Here is a 19,168-nt window from a genome sequence, read left to right on the forward strand (position 1 = left end):
AAGCTTCGTTGCAAACTTTGTTGTCTTGAAACTTGATTCGACAAAAAAATACGCTTTTAAATGTCTGCATATTTAGGATTTTTTTTGTTATCTCTTATCTCGCTGTGTTTTCGTTTTCGTTTTCGTTTCAATTAAGGTTTTCATTGTGTGATCAAAAACAATTGCGAAATGAAAAAGTTGGGCACGCAACAAAGCAACAAAGCAACAGAGCAAACAAGCTGCAACCCAGCTGCGAGTGTTGAACATTGAATTCCGAATTCCGTTTGCCGCATGCGGCATGCCACATGCCACATGGTATGTCGCCCAATCCGACGACAACCAGGGGCAACCTGTCACAGCCTCCCAAAAAATAAATACAGACACAAAAATCGAAAAAAACAAGTTAAGAGCTTGGCGGCAGCTGCGGTTGGTGTGTGTTGCAACTGGCAATTGCAACCTAACATCCACATCAATTGCAGCAGCGGCGTTGCAAGTGGCGCTCATAAATTTGTTAGAGAGCGCACATTTTCCACAACAAGTTTAGCCAGCTTGTGTGCTGTTGCATGTTGTGTTGTGTTGGGTTGTGTGTGTTGCCATGGAAGAAAGTGAAGAGAAATGAAATGTTGCTGCCACTTGCCACTTGGCACTTGCAGCTTGCCAGTTGCCAGTTGCCACTTGCTTTCTTATGCACTTACGTGGATAATAACTGGCTTGCATTTCATTTGAAAAGACGTTTAGCGCGTTGCCTTAATTGCGCGTGGAAAACTAGAAAACTAGAAAACTGGGCAGCGCCAACACACAACAACACGATACAAGTTGAAACTGCAAGTAACATAAGAGATGCGGCTCATGGTCGTTGGCTGCTGGCTGCTGGGCTTGCCACACAACCTTGACATGGCGCAAAACTAATGACAGGAAATCGCCGACAAGTGGCGCGCTCATCCAAGCCAAGCAAAGCAAAGCAAAGCTAAGACTAGTCGAAGTCAAAGCAATCCAAATTCATTGCAATCCATTCCATTCCAATCCAATCCAAAGCAATCCAATCCAATCCAATCAAATCAAATCCAATCCCAAGTCCCACACACAGATGAGCAGCTTCGCCTTATTTATGTGGCTTGTCTTTGGCTTTGCCTGGCCGCGCTTTTTAATTACAATTACAATTACAAGTGTGAGTACACTCGTCTGGGTACTCACACTCGCAATGGGTACTCGTCTGGGTACTCACACTCGCACTCTCACAGCCAACCGGTTGCCAACAGCTACAGTTGAACAATTGCCATTCCAAGCCTTAGAAATACTTTGTATTTGTATCTTTTTCAAATGTATCTGTATCTTGTCGCTGCATCTGTGGCTGTGGCTGCTGCTGCTGTCGCATTGGGTCTGCCCTCCCTCAAAAAAATACCTAAATGAACACGAAAAATGTGCAGCCCCCCCAAATTCATTTGGCGATTTGGTCATTTGCCTGTGCATTATTTTTATTTTTATTTTTTTTGTATCTTTTGAGCCGCCAAATGTGGCTCACCTTGGCTGCCAAGTCAGATATGAATTTCTGCGGCTGTTGTTGTTGTTGTTGCTGCTGTTGCTGCTGCTGCTGCAATTGTTTGCCTTCTGTGGTGGGTGGGGCACAGCGGCAACTTCATCAATGAAAACGGACAACTGAATGGGCAGCCAGGTGGCACTTGGCTGATTGCATACCAAACATCAATTAGCATTAATATGCTACAAGCATTCTGGCATCGGGTTCGGCTTTGGCTTCGGCTTCGGGTTGATTAACCTGACCAACCTACTCTTTGCACTCTGCCTGCTTGAATACTCTAAATAGCTGCGTTAGCCCTGATGGCAAAGCCAGCCCTGGCAATGTTAAGTTATGACTTTGTGTTTGATTTTCAGTGAAAACAATTAGGAAAACCTACAACCTGCAAATTTCTTTACAACTTCGAAGTTATTTTGTTTGCCTGGCATAGTTTAAATAGCTTCAGCCCTGATAGCCAGCCAGCCCTGGCAATGTTATGCACTCGTCTCTTGGTGTTTGATTTTCAATGAAAGCAATCATGAAAATCAGCTTAAAGTTTACAAATTCGAAGTTACTTTGTTTGCACACTGCTTGCCTGGCTTAGTTCAAATAGCTTCGTCAGCCCTGATGGCAAGCCAGCCCTGGCAAAGCCAAGAGATGATTGCAAATAAAACATCGTGGTTGATTTCAAATGAAACTAATTATGAAAATCAGCATATACTTTACAAATTTTAAGCCACAAGTAATAATAACAAATTTGATTCCATTTTTCTAAAGGCATATTAGAAATATATAAATACATTATAGTAAATTAAATTAAATTAATGTTGAATTGTGTAACACAAATATGAACTTTATTTATAGTTTGTTATGTAGTTTTTTGTATTTATACCATCGAATGAAATTAAGTAAACCAAAATCCTAAAATGTTTTAATGTGGATCACAGTTATAATATACCTTAAAAATCTACTAAAGAATACTAACACATACTAAGGGTTCTATTTCTTATATGAATATACTACTTCTTGCATAATATACCATAACAAATCATTAATTTGACATAGTTCTTCCCATAACATTTTTTTTTATCTACCATATTTGTCTATTCTGAATTAATCTACTTTTAATTTCCGATTTCTTTTCACATCTTAAAATGTTTTAATGTGTATTATCCTTATAATATACCAAATAAATGAACCGAAAAATACTAAAATATACCAAAAGCTAAATATATTTTGTGAATATAGTATTTCTTGCTAATATATGCCATTGAATATACAAAATATACCAGATTGTCAACCAAAGCAGAGCAGATTTTATTTTTTTGCCATATAAATTTAATGAATGAAATATACTATTTCTTGCAAAATATACCATTGTGTATTAAAAATATACTAGATTGTCAATCAAAGTAGAGTAGATTGAGTTTGTTGCCATATAAAATTAATGAATAATGTGAACATACTATTGCTTTCAAAATATACGATAACATATTTTTAATTTGAACTAGCTTTGAAGATATACTAAAAGTGGGAGTAATCTATGTCTATGTAAATATTTTAAAGGAAATGTAGTGGTTGGAATTTTAATATTTATTATATTTTAGATTGACATCAATTTTGCATCGCACTCAGAAACAGAAATGGAAGTGAAATCGATCTAATCCTTCAGCAAAGTTTTTAAAACATCTGAAAACGGAACTAGTCTTTAAAAAGAAATTGCATCCGCGAGCTGTGCGCTCTGCTCTGATGACCCTGCTGTATCGATTACCAACAACAACTACAACTGCAACTGCAACTGCCACGAAACGTGGCAAGTACACCTGATACTGGACAAGTGCTTTGCTTTTGCTGCTGGATATCACATTACTTGGATTCAGCTTCGGACTCGCCTGAGGAAACATCATCAGACAACAACAACAACAACACGTTGGACGATCCATTTGGGAAGGTGAATGCATTGTGTGAATACGTTTGGATGCAAATGTCATTGACTGTCCCGGACTTGGACACGGACACGGATTTGAAATCGGATTTGGAAGCAACAATAAATGGGCAAGCGAGTGTGTATTGGAAATTTGTTATTCAGCACTTGATTGTTGGATTGTGTCTTGAGAACTGTCAGCTGGCCAGAGCAAAGCTATTCATTGAGAACCACAGAAAGAGAGAGAGAGAGAGAGAGCAGGGGGGAGTTGTAGGTTGACAGCTGTGAAATGTTTGTGTATGTTTGCTGTGTTGACCTTGAATTGGACCCCCACAAAGTGCTAAAATGCTAACTAGAAAAACCTGAAGCCAATTCACGATGATTATTCTCATCGTTGCTGTTATTGTTGTTGTTTCATTTTTCATTTTTGGCCAGGGCAGAGAAAGTGGCCAGCGAGCTTTGCGCTGCCAAACGAGTTGCCAAGCGAGGAAAAAGTAAAATTATTTTAGGACATGTTGCCGAAAAAAGTATGTCACCTGCAGCTGGCCGAAAAGCTGCCTCCCCAACAACAACACCACCACAAAAAACAAGCAGAAAAAAACAGCTGCAACAACGAAACGAAACGAAACGGCGAGTTGCAAGTTTTACTTTCTGCTGCCCCAAAAAAAAGAAAAAAAACAACAAAAATTTTTGTTTATCCAGTATCGCAGTATAAAATATACTGGCCAAACGAGTCTCTTCTCTCTCTGTCTCTGTCTTCCTCTATCCGCCTCTCTCTCTCCCTCTCTCTCTGTCCGTCTCTCTCTTTGGCTGCATCTATTGCATTGCAGTGTGTCCAGTGCGTGTTGCATGTGAATGTGAAGCAGGAAGCACTTGCAACACGCAAGCCGCATGATTTGAGTCGACTATTCGACTATTCGGCTAATGGAATTCGCAACCCGCAAACTCAACTTATAAACTTATATAAAGCAATGCAAGTTAAGCTCTGAAGCTGACGCTGAAGCTGAAGCTCCCACTTCTAGCATTGCTTTAACTTAGCCCATAACTCAGGCATGTCACGTCGACCATCGCATCGCAGAGTATCGTAAGCAGTCGTTAAGTATCGTATCGTATTGTATCGTATCGTATTGAGCTCATTAGTCCGACTATTATTATACAACAACCCATCCGGAGACAGCAAAACTGAAGTAAACTCGATTTTGGGTGCGTCTTCGATATATTCGCTTAATATTATATATCCGTATTTTAAGCACGTCTTCTACGGCTACGCGGCGTCTTGCTCAACAATCTTACAGTTGCAGCTTCACATTAGCCTCAAAAAATATATACATACTTGTATGTACATATATCTGCTTTATGTAGGTTGTCGATTATACAAATTTGCCTTACCCTAAAGACTTTTGAAAATAAGTTTGCCATTTGACATCATTTCTATTCTCCACTTGTCGTGCGTGGGTGTTTTTAATTACATCATTTAAATCTTGAATTTCATTTTCGATTGATCTGACAGCAGTTGTTTCAACTTTAAAAGTAAAAAGTCATTTAGTGCTTAAATTTCTTAGATATGTAAACATTAAATGTAAGCATTCAATAGAACTTTTTAAGTCGTTAACAATTTTTTTAAGAATTTAAAAGATGTTGAAAACGAGTAAACAAAGTTTTATAATTTGCACAAATATACAATTTATCAATAGATGTTTTGATCTTAAACACGTTGTACACTTTTTTTTTAAATCAAAACATATAGAAGACTTCAAAAAATATGTTTATAATTGCTCAAATATCAAAGTCTTGTTTAAGAAATTCTTTATTCTTTTAATATTAAAAGTCAATAATGTGTTAATTCAATTGCAATGTCAACTTTAATGAGTAATTGGTTTTTTATTTATTTGAAAAGATATTAAGGATGCGAAAAAATATGTTTATAATTTGTACAGACATTAAAATTTAAATGTTGTTAAAGAAATAAATTTGTGCATTTAACTGCAATATCAACTTGCTTTTTGAAACGGAATAAGAAAAAACCGATTAAGTAAAATTCAAAATAAAAACAGAATCATTTTTAATAAAAGCAAAACAATGCGATATTATTCTTAAAATATACCAAATTAATGTATTCTTAACATATACCAAATTAATATGCTGAAAAATACAATACAATATCCCAAAAATCTACATATGGTATATCGATATACTAATACATTTCAAATATACCAGACTAGAAATTAAACCCTAACTAAAACCACTAAGAGCAGCTGTTGTGTTATATAAAATTGTTTTTTAATTACTTATACAATTTCTATTCGATCGCAACCTACCTTTTAATATGAAATATAAATCACCACAAAACATTTCACTGAGGTATTAACAACTTTTTACCCATTTCGCTAAATTACCAAATTTTTAACCATATCTGTTATAAAGTAGCTCGATCTTGGCAAACAAAAACTCTGATTGCACTATTAAAGAAGAGCTTGCTCTTTTTTGACATTCGTTTAATAAGTATAACGTTCTACATAGAGTTCATAAATGATATCAACTAGCAGTTGTTTGTCATTTCTTTAGCTCACTTTAGCTGTTATATGTGGCTATAAGGAGGTTAAGTTCTCGTCAAAGCTAGGTTAATAATATTAAGATAAAACCAGTTTAAAATTTGATGTCATCTAGATGAGAGATGAGTGCGATTACGACAACTACTTTGCGAATAATTGCGAATGCGAATGTGAGTACTTTGAGTACTTTGAGTACATTCTGTAATTATGCATCTAGAATTCCTGTCGCCGCAAAGTTGTCAATCACAGCACGTAGCATAGCAGACGCTGGGATTATACAATGATCGCAATGTTTTGGTTTTGGTTTTGGTTTTGATATTGAATTGATGTCGTCGAGTTTTCGTGTGTTTTTTTGTGCTTTTTTGTGGCACATCTGTCGCGGGTATTTCACGCACGTTTCAAGTGGCCCTTGCCCAACATGGACGCACTCGTAGTACTCACACTCACACACTCGAAAGTCGAACTCGAACTCGATCTCGAACTCGAACTCGATCGCGTACTCAGAGTCTCTGACCCATTTGCCTCAATGCGAATGCCGCTCACATTTCAGCAACAAATGCTCGTCTTCTTCTTCTTCTTCTTCTTCTTCTTCTTCTTCTTCTTCTTATTTTTCTCACTGCTTCTTCTATCTTCTCTACCTTTACCCGCTTTTTGTTTTGTGTGTTTTTGTTACACGTTTAGTTCATTCGTTCCAGCTGCTTTTTTTTTTTTCCTTTTTTCGTCTGCCCAATTTTCAATGTCAGCGCTTTTGGGGTGACACTGAAGTCAACTTGAATTGTAAGCTTTATTTTCGACTTCTGCTTCTTTCTCTCTCTCTCTCTCTCTCTCTCTCTCTCTTTCTTTCTCTTCTCTTTCTTTATTTGGGTTTTTTTTGTGTTTCGAGGCGCGTGTTTCGTTCCGTCAACAACAAAAACAAACAGAATTTACACAGACCAAAATTTATGTAAATATTTTCGGCTCATTTCCATATGGGCCGTGAATGATACAATACTGAATGGTAAATGGTAAATGGGTGTTGTGGTTGTTGTTGTTGCTGTTGTTATTTATTTTTGATTTTTCTATAGTTTTCAGGTTCAAAGCAATTAAGTAATAATACAAATCAAATGGCAGACAAAACAGCAAAACTCCAGACTAAAAAACCACAACACAACAAAAATTATGCAAGAGAGCAACAAAAGAAATCAACGATCAACAATCGCCACGGCTCGCAGAGCACCAAAAAAACAGAAAAAAAAAAACAATATCAAAAAAACTAATAAAAATAAAAGTAGTGTAAAATACAACCACAAAAACTCCCCTAGCATAGGGCCATGGCAATAATTCCGCTTAAATGCATCGTTTAAGCCAAACTCAGTGATTTGAAGAGCATTCGCAACACTCGAAATGTTGCCTCAGTGTAAGTTGTGTTGGGCCAGTGCTGCCAAGTGATTTTGCTGTTGAAAAGTGCTGCCAAATGAGCTGCGCGTTGTAATTTAGAATCGAGTAGATAAACGAAATTGCAAGATAATGCTATAATCGATTCAGGCTTTGGGCTTAAGAATTAATCATGGAAAGAATCTCTTCTCAATTAATGTATCTCTCATCTTCTTCTAAGTCTCTTCTCTCTCTCTCTCTCTTGATTTAAACTGTTTATTATGAAATATTCTAGCAATCTAGATAAGCAAACTTAATATGTATTTATTTGAACAGTATAATAATATGAATTTGAATTTACTCAACAAATTAATTGATTTTCAAAGATATGAATTCCATTTCGAAATGAATAGCTGAATAATAAATTGACAATTCAACGAGCATAAATAATATTATAAGAGATGTAGAAATCGAAAATTTACAAAAATTTCAATTCAAAAATCAAGTTGCAACTAATTTGTAATGCTTCAGAAAATATTGAGAAATGAAGGAAACATTATCAGATCGACCTTTGATTTATTTAAGCGCCAAATGCTCTAGAACTTTGTCAAGTTGATCATATGATCGCATATGATCGCATATTTGGTTGACTGCGTTTCGAGTTGAACAACAATTGAATGAAGTTGGCAGCGATGCGGCGCGTCGCAACTCAATTCCCCACGGCACGTGGCACGCCCAACATTTCCACATTTCCACATTTAACAGTCACGAACATTCAACATTCAACATTTGACAGTGTCAAATGGAAATCTGTGAAGCGTTGCCAGAGAGTCTAAAATAACAGCAGCCGCAGTCGCAGTCGCAGCGTTTGGTTAGGCGACACTTTCCGATGGGAGGAGAAGAGCAGACGCATCTCTAACCTGTTTTTTTGTGAAACACGTTTATCACACACACACATACACATGAAGTGTGTGCCCTTGTCAAGGTCAGGGCGCAGTACGTGTCGACGCCTGCTGCAATTGGGAACGCTGTCAAAGCAGATCTCATTAAGAATTAATTACGAGATGGATTCTTCGCTTCTCGAATCTCAAACGAAGAACAAAAAAGAGTGTGACCGTTTAACGTTTTATCATAATTAACTTGGCAAATAGAGTTACCGCTGCTGCTGCTGCTGCTGAGTTCAATGACTCCACATGACAATTGCCCCATTGTTGCCGCTGTCATCTCTCTGTCTGCCCCACTCTCAGCTGTGGCTGTGGCTGTGGCTGCTGCTGTCGTGGCATGCTTCGCATCGAGTTGCTGCTGGCTTTCAGCTTTTAGCTTTTAGCTGTTACTTTTTTAGTGCTCCCCAGTTATGGCTGTGGCCAATTAAAAACACGTTAATTTGTCGACTTTTGCTGCTTTTGGACAATACATGCACAGAATTCAATTTGCCGAGCTGTGATTAATGGCATCAGACATCAGACATCAGACATCGCTCATCTGGCATCGGGAATTGAGAATCGAGAATCGGACATTCGATTGGGACTGCGGACTATCAAACTACTGAGATCGCTGAGCTTCGAGAGTAATCGCCGCTTTGTCGGCAATCAATTTTGTAACGATCTCTCTCTCTCCCTCTTTCTGTTTCCCTCTCCCTTGCTCGTTGCCAAAAATGACAAGAAGAACTCTTTTACTTTGGCATCATTTGTTTTTGGCTTTAGGTTCTTTTAATTCTTTGCCTCTTCTAATCTTTGCTGTAATTGCCCAACACAAACGCAGCCATGTTTAATGAGCCCAAAGAGCCAAAGAGTCAAACTCGCTACACTGCACAAAATTGATGGTAAATCAATTTGAATTTGAATAAGGAAGATTAATTTCGAATATTATTTGTTTACTTCGGTGCTGACTTCTAAAAATATTTTATTGTATTTATAATATATTAATCAAATTCACTGAAATTTGAGTTTTTGGTAAATTTGATTTAATGTTTTAAAAATAAAAACAAAACTCATTACAAATTTGAATTTCTCTTTAAAAGAAAATTATATTTGAATAATTAGAAACGATCGTTACTTATGGAATATATAGAAAAAATTAAAAAAAAAGTCATAAGTATTAAATATTATGTTGCATCATTAATTTAAAATGAAAATATTATTGAAATGGGCAAATCAAATTTTGGGAACAACTTTTCAACAAAATATACGAAAATTATGTCAAGTAATATTAATATTGTGATATTTCTTTTTGAAGTGTAATTTTTCTTATTATCGGAAATGTTATGTCATAAAAATAATACTGATATGGGTTAGATGCTCTTCAAGAATTCTTCATCTAACCTGAAGCTAAATTTTGGGATAAAAATGAAGTCAATTATGAACTTTTGATATTATTTATCATATTTGCTATTATTTATGAGTTAAATGCTCTTCATTGTATTTGCCAGCTGTTCTTTGACAAAGTGTATCGACTTTTTTGCCCAGTGTATGAGGCGACTCTTCTGCTGTGACTGTGGCATGTGATTATGAGCAAGTTGGCAGCCCTGCTCAGCTGAGCTCTTCTAAGTTTTGCAGCCCACTAGCTACGGTTCTAGTCACCGTCACCGTCACAGTCACACTCAGTCAGTCAGTCAGTCAGCGAACTCACACACACGCACACACACACACACATGCACACAGTGATAGAGCTATGCATGATTCTAATTATTATGTATGGTATGGCATAAGCTTTGTGTGGCTCGAGACAATGCAGAAGCATGGGCAAGCAAGAAGCAAGGCGAGCAAACAAGCAAAGAGCAGTCTGTGCTCTTCTATCGTCACCACCGCTGTGGGGTTCCATTGTTCGTGTTGCTGTGGCAGGGGCAACAGAGGTAGCAAGCTCTGTGGCAGCGGGGGGAGCGAGCCAAGACAGAAGTTCAAGTACCCTGAAAGGCATTAAGCGCGATCTGAAGCGTACCCACACACACACATACACACACACACACACACACACACACACATACATATGTGAAGTTTTATTTACAACTTCTTGTTCTTGATTATGCTCATAAGAACTGCGATCGTTAATCTATCAGCAGCAGATATTTGCAATATATACGATATGAATAAAATAATAGATAATATGAATAGATAAATCCAAGCAACAGAAAATATGTATGTATGACTATAACAAACACATAAATTGTTCAAATAAGTCCAAAGATATTTCGACATATAGCTGAATATAGTAGTTCCCATAAACGATCTTGTTGATTGATCTGCTTCAAAACGGGGTTTGGGAAGGCAAAAGCAAATGATTAATCAAGCTTATAAAGATGGCAGATTACAAGAGCATGGCACAACTGCAGTTTGATAAAAGAAAAACACAACATGAAAACAATTAAACAAATGAAAATGAATCAAATGTTATTGCACAAACTGAATATGAATGTGTTTAAAGTTTAAACAGATTCGATGTTGGATCCAACTGTGGACAAAACACACTTAAGTATACAATGAGCAAAGATCATTGTAATAATATACAATCATAATAGTGATAATAATGTCGAACAATGCCAACTGAGTTGTGTCGTTGCGAGGGATTAAGACAATCGCATTGTGTGTGTGTGTGTGTGTTTTGCTGCATTTCTGGGTTAAGGAGGAAAATCCCAATCAATTAGCGGATGCTCGCCAATTGGAATGAGTTGTAAAATGTTATCACACAGCAGCAGCAGAAGCAAATGGAACAGCAACAACAACAACAGCAACAACAGCGATTCATTCAAATTAGAAAGGTACAACAAAATATCTGTTGGACTGCATGTGGACAGATTGATGAAAGTGAGTGAACGGGCAACCTGAACTGGGCTGCGGCTGAGCTTTGCTTGATGTGAATGGGAAATGCGGCACTGGGCACCAGGTGAATGGGCAATCAGAATGGCCCTCAGCCAGAATACACACTCATACAGATACAGATACAAAGATACAGATACAAAGACACAAAGATACAGATACAAATACAGACTGAAACGCAGATCGTCAGCTCATAGGAAACTCGGCAGATGAATTGCCTGGTCGGGGATCTTAAGCTCTGCGACAGCTGCCACTTTTAGGGTTAGGGTTAGGGTTGGGGGTTGAACCTCGAGCTCGTTAAATCCTCGCATTCATATTCTTACTCTAATACGCACATTGTGTGTGAGCTTTTGCGTCGTATTCTGTTGGGTCAAATACCTTGAGCAGTTTTATGAGCATGCCCGGAGAATAAAGCGGGCATCTTTTTGTTGTCGTTGTTGTTGTTGTTGTTGTTGTTGTTGACACAAAACGAGAACCCGATGAAGAAATATATTTGTATTTAACGAAAACGAATGAAAAAATGAGAAAGAAATAATAATAAAAGTGTATAAAATAAAGTAGCAGCGACAATTTGAAGCGCTTTTGCGTGCCGATGCAAATGGATAAAAACAGAAATCAAATTCAATAATAAACTGACAACAAACCAGTTTATCAGTTCAGTTCAGTTCAGTTGAGTTGAGTGAAATGTTGCCAAAAGCAAAAAAGAAATAAATAAAAACAAATCAACACACAACAACAGCAGCAAAACGTATTTACCATTCCCAGGTTTTTCAAGTTCCAATGATCATCCTCATCAACAGCTCCCTATCATAATCATCATCATTATTGTTTTGTCGGTCGCATTTTTTCTTCACTTTTTATACTCGCTATCCATCGAGTTGAATTGAAGGGTATTATCAAAAAATCTTTGTACCAGGCAATCAAGTATTTTGTTATATATATTCTTGATCAACGGAAATGATGAAAGTTAGTTTAGAAATCTTTTTACATTGGAAAAATTGGTTGATAATCTATATTAGAATTCTGTGGTATATTTTGAAAGCTGTTTATTGCGAAATATAGCTTTTGGTATATTTTGGTGTATATATTCTTGATCAACTATTACGATGGAAGTTGTTTTCTATGTTTATACTCTGTGGTATATATTTTGAAAGCATTTCATTGATATACGGAATAAAGGTTTTGGTATATATTTAGTATTTTTTGGTAGATTAATTTTTATTTACTTTAATTCGGAACTGCAATTTCAATTCTGTTTTAAATTTTGAAAGCAGTTTATAAATATAAGATCGATAGCTTTTGGTATATTCTTGTATTTTTGATAGATTTATATTTCAACATTTGTTTTTATTAAAAGTGGATAACAGTATGATATTGAATATTTATGAACTATTTTAATTCAATACTGCTCTGTTTTTAATAAAAATGCATAGCGGGTATTTCACAGTCGAGCACACTTTTTTACACGACTTTTTTGTTGTTGTTTTCGTTTTGCGTTGCGTTGCCTTTTGCGTTTGATTTTTATAAGAGATTCAATTAAAAGAAAAAACGAGGAAAAAGATATGATAATAAAAAAAATGGTTGAGCAGCAATTTTATAAAATTTAAACATCTTAAAGAGGAGGCGTGGAGAGGGGAGGAAGGGGGAAAAGAGAGAGAGAGAGCAGGGTGGGCTCTATAGAGCCAACCAGTTTGATGTTAATCAATTTTCGCAACAAATTTTTGCACTTGCCGTTTCGAGCCGAAACTTGTTGTGAATTATTTCGCAAAGGAAACACACAGATACATTCGCAGATACATTTGTATCTGCAAGTGTAGCGCGTGTATCTTTCGGCGGCATAGATTAATGCTTAATATGCATTTCAGCAGCTGTATTTTGACCTTAAGCCAGCTGATTGAGTGTTAGAGATACAAAACGGCAAAAAATCAGTCAGCAAAACAGCAAAAAGATAAAGCCCAAAACGATCTGAAAGCAAGTGGCGCGTTTCCGTTGCGGTTTTTGTGAGGCATCATAATAACCACACACCACAGCATCAGCATCAGCAACAGCAACAGCCTCAACGCTCAGCCTCAACTGGATAGATAGATGGATAGATAGATTGTTATGCGGCCAGATTGTTAGATAATTATTATCGTTGATGACTCTCCGATGATGAGGAATGATGGAATGCCAGCGGCCAAGTTCTCAGCTAAAACTTCAGCTGGCAACAACTATAATAGATATAAATATACAGATACAGCTGTTGATACAGCTACAGCTACAGCAACAGCTATAGTTACAGAAACACAGACACAGCAAACAGCAAACAGAAACAGAAACAGATATAGATGGAGATACAGATACAGATACAGATACTGAGATTCGATGCTGCTTTCACTGGCGTTTCAGCGGTAGCTACAAAAAGCTTTACATGCATACTTGCAACAACTCACACTAGACACAGCTGCAGTTGCAACGTCTATCTGTCATTTTGATTTGCCGCATTTGCCACGCACAGTGGGGCAACATTAAATTAAGGCAAAGGAGTAGCCAAAACCATAAGAAAAGTATAGAATGAGTTCTATATTTTTCATATTTAACACATAAAAGAACTACAACTTTTTAGCCAAAATAGTATTAAGAGAATTGTGTCATATTTTGTTGTAACTTTAATAGAAATACCTTTCGAAAAACGTACAAAATTAACAGAAAAAAAAACAAAATTTGTAAGCCGTTTTTTTTGCATTTTGTGTAAACCGTTGAAATGAAAGTGCACTATAAAATATTTGAAATAATTTTGTTTATGATCTAGCAATTCTACAAGTCAATTTTATTGAATTATGCTTACTTGGAGAATATAAAACATTGTCAAAGAAATAAAAAATGACAAATTTTGTTTGTAATTTACTAAAATATTGAGCAATCAGTAATTAGGCTTTCAACATTTGCAGTTGCATGAAAATAAAATTTCAACGAACTGTTTTTGAATTAGAGAATGCTATTTTCATTAGTAATATCAAATGACGAAACAACTTTTGAGTCAAATTGGAAAATTTTATAATTAAATAGATAATATTAAGAAAGTATATTAAATATGGGCAGAAATATACAAAATAAATTGTTTTTTGCTCCCAGCTCAATATTGATATATTTAACAATGAATTTTTGTCGTTTGTTGTTTTGTTTAGTGATAAAAAACTGATTCACTGACTTTGAAATGAAAACAAAGAATATATGTAAAAACAACTTTAAATTAAAGATGGCAAGTTTCTTTCTAAAATATTGATTAGATGAATTCTTCTCGCTAGTGATAATGACAATGGGGAAACAACTGCATTTGTGCCACTGTGCGTGGTGCAATTTCGCAGCAAGTTGTATCGGTAAGAGGGGGAGGGGGATACGGGGCGGAGTGCGAATGCGAATGCGAGTGCGAGCACCGGCATTATTTACCGTTTGTATGTTGTACGTGGTGCAGAGAGCCAGCTCACATCTGCGTATATAACTATCTATGTATGTATGGAATACATATCTGCGTATCTTTCTATCTTCGCATCGCAGTATCTCTGTGTAAGTGAGGCGCACTTGGCTATCTTAGTTATGTTTGGCGCTGTAAGTGAATTTCAATGTTGCGGCGCTGCCAAACGGAAGCAGCGCCAGCAACAACAATGGGCCAGATCACAACTTACCTAGCAACGACCTCAATTAGCGTGTCTTGGGCTCCATGGTTCTAACTGCAACTGCAACTGCGACGACGACGACGACGATGGCGACGGCGTCGTTTGTTTAATTGCTCGTTGTTTCCTGTTAGTTCACAAGCACATACACACACACAGACACACAAGTGCAGTTTTGTTTCTCTTTTATTTGATTTTTTGGGAAAGCACAAAAAAAATAAAAAAAAAAAATAGTAAAAGACGGAGACGAAAAGAAACTAATATTTACTAAGCGGCTGCCCACAGCACACACGGCACACATACACTTGCACTTGCTGCCCAATTAAAAACGCCAAATGGAAAATATGTAATGTACTCGGTAGGTATGTAAATAAACAATGCAGACACACACATACGAATGCAAATGCACACTCGCACACACACACACAGCAAGAGGCTGCGTCGAAATTCTTTAGGGCCACGGACTGCGACTACGACTACGACAACGACTGGCGCTGATCGACCGTTCGCCACGAAACTCGTTTACACACTGAGCGCGTCGTGCACAGCTGAGCGACAGCGGGAGCTACAGCTTTGAGCCGGCCAAAGCTCAGTAGCCAAAACAGCTGCTCTCAAAGCGCGCAGCAACAACACAGCTACTGCGCCAGCAGCTGAGCGACACCCCAAAGAGAGCGCCCGCTACTAAATGGTAGACTCTGACTCTCTCTCCCCTCTCTCACTATTTCGGCATGGTTTTTGAAACTGCATTTCACTCTTCTCACGCAGCCAGCTATAAAGCGACACGCTGGCTGCGACGACAACGGCCGCGATTGCGACTGCGACTGCGACAGTGACTGAGGTCTAGGCTGCAGCCTGCGCTTGGTCTTGGCAATTAATTTGCTTGTGGTTGTTGTTGTTGTTGTTTTATGGGCAGCAACGATGGAAAATGTTTAAAAGGGCATTGATTTTAAATGTATTTGAAACCTTTACTGCAATGTCGAATATTTTCACATTACTTTCATTAATTTAAAATGTTTATGATATCACTTTTTTCAAGTCTATTTTCGCTAATAAACATTCAAGGCACCTTTAGCTTATACTGAGAGTTATATACATACATACAAAGAATTTTTCAGTTGAACATTATTTACATTTCACATTTTGGCATTGTTGTTGTTGCTGCTGCTATTTTATTCGAAGCCATCCATGCGATGTGTAATCAGAACTATACACATACATACATACAAACATACATACATGTATGTGAGTCGTTTAATACATACATGTGAACATAGATGTATGTATATGAGTCTATGTACATAGTTTACTGTTGTTTATTTGACTTGCATGTGGAGCCGGATACGATCATTAATGCACTCGAGTGACAAGGGGGACACAATCGATCAATGGAAGCAACAAAGCTTAAATGTGTGCAAAAATTGTTTGATTCCCATTACCTTCGACATGCTGTGTGTTGTTGCAAAGTTTCCAATTCAAACATGCAATTTGTAGCTCTGTCTCTCTCACTCTCTCTCCAAGACTAGGTGCCAAAATCAGAACACTCACCACTACACATAACTGAAAACGCAAATACAAATTTTCGACAAGCCAACAATTTGCATGCGTATTAGAGAAGTAACGGTTAAGCCTATGAAATGGGCAAAGAGAAAGAAAGAAAACACAAAATTGTTTTTGTATTTTGCTTTGTCAATGCAGTGAGCAGCAAAATTGTTTTTGGTTTTTCGGTGAGAAGCATTTATTCCATCTTTTACATACATACAAACAGTGGCGTGCAAGTGTGAGTACATGTTTGCAACTACTGACTTTGGGTTCGCATAAAAAAGTTATTAGTAAAGTAAATGAGTCCAAATTTTTTGTGTTTATTCTTTGAATATTTATTAACAAAATCTTATACAAAATATACCAAAAAAATCTAATTGGTTTATTTACGAAATAAAAAACAAAAAAAACTCGCATGTACTCAGTTATGCTCATTTTGAACACTTTTCACCAAACGTTTTTTTTTTAATATTTGGTCCAAAGACCGATATTTGTAATTGTGATATTTATTCATTTTGGTATATTTTCTACCAAATTTGGTATAATTTATTTTAGAACAGCTCTCCATTCTTACTGGACTCGGCGCTGCATCTCGCGCTAGCTTGCTGGTACTGATTCGTAGAGTTCAATCGATTTTTCATTATCGACCAAAATTTTCGATCGGATTGAGATCAGGACTCTGTGCTGGCCACTCCTTTAACTTAAAATGTTGTTTTGCGATCCATATTTTGAAGATTTTGGACGTGTGTTTTGGATCTCCGTTTTGTTGAAATGTGATGTCTCTCTCCTTATATGCACATTTGTCAACCAAATCGCAAATATAGGTTTGCAAAATATCTAGAAAGTCTTCCTTTTGCATAGTATCATCTATTTTCACAATTGGTCCAACGCTCTACCAAGTAGAACATTTCCACCTCAGTGTTTCGCAGTTCCTTGTACGTGGCCTATCTGCAACGACTTTTCAGGCTTCTTCCATAAAACTTGGGAACTGGACGACTGGAAAATACTTATATGGTCTGATGAAACGAAATTGAATCGATTCCAGTCGGATTGTAAACAATATTGTTGGAAGAAGCCTGAAGAGTCGTTGCAGGGACGCCACGTACAAGGAACTGCGAAACACTGAGGTGGAAATGTCATGGCCTGGAGCTGTTCTACTTGGTAGAGCGTTGGACCAATTGTGAAAATAGATGATACTATGCAAAAGGAAGACTTTCTAGATATTTTGCAAACCCATATTTGCGATTTGGTTGACAAATGTGCATATAAGGAGAGAGACATCACATTTCAACAAAACGGAGATCCAAAACACACGTCCAAAATCTTCAAAATATGGATCGCAAAACAACATTTTAAGTTAAAGGAGTGGCCAGCACAGAGTCCTGATCTCAATCCGATCGAAAATTTTGGTCGATAATGAAAATCGATTGAACTCTACGAATCAGTACCAGCAAGCTAGCGCGAGATGCAGCGCCGAGTCCAGTAAGAATGGAGAGCTGTTCTAAAATAAATTATACCAAATTTGGTAGAAAATATACCAAAATGAATAAATATCACAATTACAAATTTGGACCAAATATTAAAAAAAAACGTTTGGTGAAAAGTGTTCAAAATGAGCATAACTGAGTACATGCGAGTTTTTTTTGGTTTTTATTTCGTAAATAAACCAATTAGATTTTTTTGGTATATTTTGTATAAGATTTTGTTAATAAATATTCAAAGAATAAACACAAAAAATTTGGACTCATTTACTTTACTAATAACTTTTTTATGCGAACCCAAAGTCAGTAGTTGCAAACATGTACTCACACTTGCACGCTACTGTATGTAAAAACATATAAATATGTGTGTATGTATGCATGTGTGGCGATTGGACTTTGGGAAGTTAGAAAGGATTTCAATACTAGCCTGTTTGTTGAACTTGTTCTAACTCTTTTTATCAATAACTATTAGATTAAAGAACTTCAAATATCGATCCATTGCAATTCATTATTAATGCAATCAAACTCATAACACTAACTAAACACATACATACATACATATATAATATAACTAAAGACACAACTGCAAATTTTTCGACAAACCCACAATTTGCATGCGTATTTGTGAAGTAACGGTTAAACCTACGCAAGTGTTGTTGCTTGGCTCAATCCATATGCAGAGGTAAAGAAAGAAAGCGCAAAATTGTTCTTGTAGTTTGCTTTGTACAGGCAGTAAGCAGCAGAATTGTTTTTGCTTTTTCAGGGAGAAGCATTCATTCCATGCCTTACATGTGTGTATACATATCTATGTGTATGTTCATATGTATGTATGTCTGGCGATAGCTCGTTGTATAGCAAATAGCAATTACAAAAACAAAGAAGCTATGAGAGCAATGGCGTTGGGAATCCTGCTCTAGGGATAATATCCTTCGCGGGTAATTATTGGGGAAATTAATTATTAATTGAGGATATTCTATTTATATAGTCGTATATCATATTTTGTAGTTCGTTGACGTTTTGGCTGAAATGTAATAGATTGATTGTTAAGTGCAAACAAAATTTTGGTTAATTTCTGACTTGAATTTATTTTGAATTTAGTGTTTTCTTTTGATGTTTTGTTTATTTTTTTTTTGTTCACTCAAATAATTGAATTTAGTGTTGAATTTCAAGAGGAAAATTCATTTTGCTAAGTTTATTAATTTTACAATCTAATGCACTAATAAAAAAAATATAATATTAAAAAAAAAACCAACATCCTAGATGTGTGTTTTTAAATGTTGTTGTCAATGTCAAAATTTCAATTTGATTTTACAAAGTATTTCGCCTATCTCTCTTTCTCTCTCTCACTCTCGCGCATTATGT

General features: G+C 36.5%; 1 protein-coding gene across 1 annotated transcript in view; it reads right to left on the reverse strand.

The window, feature by feature from the left end:
• Positions 1–15,313, reverse strand: part of LOC133849355 (mucin-2) — a 37,662-nt gene extending 22,349 nt beyond the window's left edge. The window contains exon 1 of the mRNA XM_062285380.1: positions 14,799–15,313. The gene's annotated coding sequence lies outside the window, so the exon portion shown is untranslated. The remainder of the gene's footprint in view (positions 1–14,798) is intronic.
• Positions 15,314–19,168: the final 3,855 nt, after the last annotated feature.

The sequence above is a fragment of the Drosophila sulfurigaster genome, chromosome X, assembly GCF_023558435.1.
Source record: "Drosophila sulfurigaster albostrigata strain 15112-1811.04 chromosome X, ASM2355843v2, whole genome shotgun sequence".
In the NCBI taxonomy this organism is placed as follows: domain Eukaryota; kingdom Metazoa; phylum Arthropoda; class Insecta; order Diptera; family Drosophilidae; genus Drosophila; species Drosophila sulfurigaster.